The following is a 5,167-nucleotide window of genomic DNA, read 5'->3' as shown; positions in this document are numbered from 1 at the left end:
TAGTACAGCAAGGAGTATTTAATGCTAAAACGGCTTGCCATAATACTACAATAGCTACATCAAGAGCAATACGAGAAAAAAAACACCTTCAAATTACATAATGGATGCAATCAAAGAAAACGACCACTTTCCACTGTTATGCAACCTTTTGAGTAATGTTAATGTAATCTGCATTGCTTTAAACCGTATAAAACAGAATGTAGAGGAACTAATTTATTTGAAGAACCAAAACATGACGGCAAAAGACAAGAGTGCCTCACAGACAAAAACGTGAGATCTCCATGATTACTTGGCTGACATGCTAACACAGCTTTCTGCACAGAAACTGACAAGCTGTCATGTAACTGGAATACAGCTCTCCGGTTTCCAAACACACCCGCTAAAACTAATTCGCTAGCTGGAAGGCCAGAGACTTAATAAAACAATTATTTTTTGGCTAACTCATTCTCAAGAACAGGACCAGTAGTTATTCAATAATAATTTTCTTAGTAAACTAAGCTTAATGGTAAAACTTAAACAGAGAAGACAAGAAACACTCACCATTTCCAGTAGAATCAGTGTGAGGAGAGCGCTAGCTAGCCGCGCTAGCTAACAGGTGTCAACGCAAATCGATATCGCTCTACAAAAGAGAAAGTTTAATTTCTGCAGCTGAGTGACAATCTGGCCTTGTCGGGTGACGATCTAATTTTAGCGACACAAAAAACTGTGAAACTCCCCGCTAGCTGCCGTTAGGCAAATCTGTGAAGTCCTGAGCTAGCATTATAACATACAACAATACGAATCTAACGGAAACGATTTGATTCAGAAAATTCATTAGCTCTCTATTCGTTCACATTTTAACGGCTGTATTATTCTGAAACGTAATATCATACGTTAATTTCAAGTACATTTATTGTTGTTCTTTTCTGTTTGTGGCGTTAGCTAGCTTGGCTAAAACAGGGAGCCTCCGTTAGCACTGAGGAATTACAGCGACAGGAAGTTGCGGGATGAGCAATTTGACACGAGCGTGAGGAAGCCGGGGGACTTTTTCAAAACATGACATTGAATGAGTTTGCACTCCTTTAACACTGTATGCAAAATGCTGTGAGTCATTATGCATGAACCTCATATGATGCTGTAGCTTGAGCTTAAATATTTTAAATATATTTAAATTGTTTATGTGGCGCACGTCGCTTGATGGTCAACAGGGGGCCCACTTTGCTAACAAACTGTGAAGTTCAGTCAAACGATCAAAGGCGTGGTGGCTTTAATCTAATTTTTTTGTAAACCCAAATACTCGTCGTAATTCGTATATTATATAGATTTGAGGTCGTTAAGATTTTTTTTAAACGTGCTTAAAAGTAGGCCCTAGTCTCCTTGTGCTGTCTTGATCAAAACAACAGTAAAGACCGTAATATTATTATAAAATAACTGCTTTCGATTTTAGATTTAAAAAACGTAAATGAATCTTGACCTGACAGCTCAGTTTTCAGCTCAAAAATTCTTCAGTGTCAGAAATCATTCTAATTCTAAACATTTCTTATTATTCTTATTATTTCTTATTATTATCAATGCTGGAAACAGTCGTACTGCTTAATATTACTGTGGAAACCATGATATTTTAGGATGTTTTGATGTATCTATCTGCACACACACACACACACACACACACACACATATATATATATAACGAAAAGAACAAACTAATATTTATAAAAAAATTAAAAATAAAAAAAAAATCATTTTAGAGGAGGTAAGTGAAAAACAGCCAGAAAGCCTGTGGTGCATATGGTAGTATCCTCACCAGTGTTGTGGGTAGTAACGCATTGCAAGTAATGCAAGTTATGTAATCAGATTACTTTTTTCAAGTAACTAGTAAAGTAACGCATTACTTTTTAATTTGCAAGATCATATCCGAGTTACTTTTTTCCCCCAATTTATTGATTGACAGCTCTCCTGTCCCCATGTTGAGAGAAATCAGATGTTACTGTAGTTCTAAAATAAATATAAATATGCATTAATTAATCTCACTCACAAAAAAAAGACAGATTCAGTATTCCTCAAAATTAATAAAAAATAATGCAACTCAGAATATGATGCAAACCTGCAATAATTAAATGTTAAACAACACAAATATCCTTTATGTATTTAATCCCATTCTATTAACCAATGTCTTTGCTTCTGACCTTCGATGATCCAGTTCAACCGTACTAATAAGCACAAATGACTCTAAACAAACATTTGTGCCTTTTTTATTGCTGAAGTGTGTTGAAATTTCTTCTTCTGCATTCTACTATACAGACGTAAATTTACTTTCCCTTCAGCCTGAGACTTATCCATTTCACTTTTGGTGTGAAAACACTTTTATATTAGCCAAAAATAGAACTTTTTTATTTTAAAAACAAACAAGCAAGCCCTGTCCAGATTTAAAAAGTAACACAAAAGTAACGTAACGCATTACTTTCCATAAAAAGTAACTAAGTAACGTAATTAGTTACTTTTTTATGGAGTAACGCAATATTGTAATGCATTACTTTTTTTAAAGTAACTTTCCCCAACACTGATCCTCACAATTCTAAATTCTGACCTTAGAAGTATTAATGAGACCAAAAAGATCACAAGAAATATATTTAGAAAAACAAGGTTCAGCGAAGAGTGTGAGTATTCAGAATGGCTGAGCATCTGTTGAATAGAGATAGTGCCTCTGCTGCATTTAAACACAACAGTCCCACCCTGCTATACTGATACCTACCACCTGCTGTTAACAACATGTCCACGGAGGCATGGCATGACAGAAGTGAGGTGACCCTGCATTCCAACGGCTGAGGGTATCTGAGCCCAAGCAGCCCATTAAAACTGATGGGCTGTCAGGTGAGATGGCTGAGCCCAGATAGCAAGAAAGTGGAGATATCTGGTATAATCAGTCAGTGTAGTTCTCATATGGGTAGGAGGAACTCTGACAGACAGTAGTGTTTGCACAGCCACAGGATGTATTTAGTATCATCGTTAACCAGACACATTTGACCATGTGCTAAGTATGGGATCTTGATTGTTTTGTAACACTACATATTTAATACATATGCTAGTATAACCGTATAGAAGCAGTCAAACCAAAGGTGAAAAGGCATAATTCATGTTCTCTTTTCTGGTGCCTTTCATTGTCTGTACCAGCTTCCTTTATTATTCATGATTTTCCATGAGTAAAATCTGATTGGTTTAACTGGTTATTGAACAATACCAAGTGTTCCATTGTGTTATGCAAGCAGTGAGGTACTGCCTGCCAGCTTGAACCTTTACATCTCAATTTTTGGTCCTTTTAGCCTGGAATCCTTTATACTGCATGTCCATTACACCATTTCTATTGCAGGGTGGAGTGTGGATATTTGAAGCCATCAGGCAGAATATATTCATGAGCCTTGACTGAATAATAATACAGACATTTGACTGAGAGGATAATTAGCTCCAATCTTAAAATATGTTGTGGCCAACCGAAAATTTATTTTCTTTGGTTTGATCATAACAGCATTGTTTCTGTTTCTACACACAAATAAGATATTTAATTATCTGTTATTTTAGAGCAAAGGTGGTGATTATTAGCTAGAACATGCAATATTCAGGTGAAATTACTTCCTTTAGTGCTATGGCCCACCCACCATAAACAGACCTTAAGACATTTTTTTTCTTAAAAACGTTTTTATTTAAAGAGACTCCATTAACATTACCCCATAACCACAATATTTAATCTACTGCAGTGTCTCTGTGACATTAAGACAAACTCAGAAGTGCATTTGCAATTGGAGAACAGATAGACCTTGTAACATTCCCAGATGGCCATATTAGAAAGATGAAATGTTGGGCTTAAAAAAAAGACTTTAACCAAGATGATTTTAACCACACCCGTAACATTAGCAGTAATCTAAATACACCAACACTTCAAACACTGCGGGCATGTGCAGTGCTGATGAATGCTGTATATGCTATTGGTACAAAATTAATCTCATACTTTCAAAGAAGCCAGAGGTGCAACACAATAACTGTCTGAGAAGAGCATGTTTGCCAGTGCTGACTTCATCATATATACGCTCACACCATCACGACAGTCATATGCAATACAGTAGAAAATTTGCATTCTACATCACAAGGTGAACGGTGAGGCTGCCTATGGGTCAAGCAAAGCAGGGGCATGTGAGTAAATACAGTCTCAGTATAATACATCATGGCTGCCAGACGTTAACGATCAGGTCTCAAGAATAAGCATGAGATTTATAAGGAGATTTATACGGTTTTGTTTATTGTTGAAGATTACTAATTTACATAGAAAGGTTATATAATTAAATAAAGATAGATGCATGTTGTTCAATGCCAGTGCTTGCTGAAGCCCCATGGAATGTTGCAAATGCATCTTCGTTCATCATGTAGTGAAGGCTAGACCAAAATCCAGCTGGGTCCTATGACAAAGTCCACAGCAATATAAGGAACTCATTCAATGGTGTTTAGAATATTTGAGTTTTACATTTAATAACACTGATGTGGATGCCCTCAAAGTCACTGTCCATATGAGTGTCTTCTTTACAAAAAGGGCACTGAACCCATCAGACTCTCATGAGGTTTTTTACTGTATATCACTCATCCCAATTGAGTTCTGCAAGGGTTCACATTGTCTTGAGCAAATTTTGGATTTCCAGAGATGAGTGACTGACAGCTGATCCTCTCTTAAGAGCAACACCTACAATGCACCTTCGTGTTGGCACTTGGCAGGTCCAAGAGATTGGTGACAGGTCAGTTTTCCTCTCACAGTGCCAGCAGGATGACATAAATGGACTGTATTGATTACCTAGTATATATATAGGAATGAAAAACAGAAACTTTAAATTCACACTGAGTTGGTACATGAATAATGAATTGCTGTAATTACAGTTAATCTAATTAGTGCTTTCAAACAGATGTAACTGTAAAGACCTAAAGTGAATAATTTTAAAGGTCCTGCCATTCCTTTAGAACATAAAAAAAGGCAGAGAGCTGATCATATTTGAGTTTCGACACAGTTTTGACAAACAACCCTTTATTTTTATTTTTTGTTGCAGTTTTTCAGTTTCTTGAAAACCACATAACAAAATTACTCAAAGCTAACCCAAAACAAGAAATAATATACAGTGGGGCAAAAAAGTATTTAGTCAGCCATCAATTG

At 36.2% G+C, this 5,167-nt stretch overlaps 1 protein-coding gene across 1 annotated transcript in view; it reads right to left on the bottom strand.

Moving 5' to 3' along the window:
- Positions 1 to 3,692: 3,692 nt before the first annotated feature.
- Positions 3,693 to 5,167, bottom strand: part of LOC107577506 (neuronal calcium sensor 1-like) — a gene marked incomplete at its 5' end in the record, with an annotated part of 7,478 nt that continues 6,003 nt past the window's right edge. The window contains one exon of the mRNA XM_016263572.1: positions 3,693 to 4,813. The remainder of the gene's footprint in view (positions 4,814 to 5,167) is intronic.

The sequence above is a fragment of the Sinocyclocheilus grahami genome, unplaced genomic scaffold (assembly GCF_001515645.1).
Source record: "Sinocyclocheilus grahami isolate Dianchi unplaced genomic scaffold, SAMN03320097.WGS_v1.1 scaffold6257.1, whole genome shotgun sequence".
In the NCBI taxonomy this organism is placed as follows: domain Eukaryota; kingdom Metazoa; phylum Chordata; class Actinopteri; order Cypriniformes; family Cyprinidae; genus Sinocyclocheilus; species Sinocyclocheilus grahami.
This window is presented reverse-complemented; position numbering and strand designations above follow the sequence as displayed.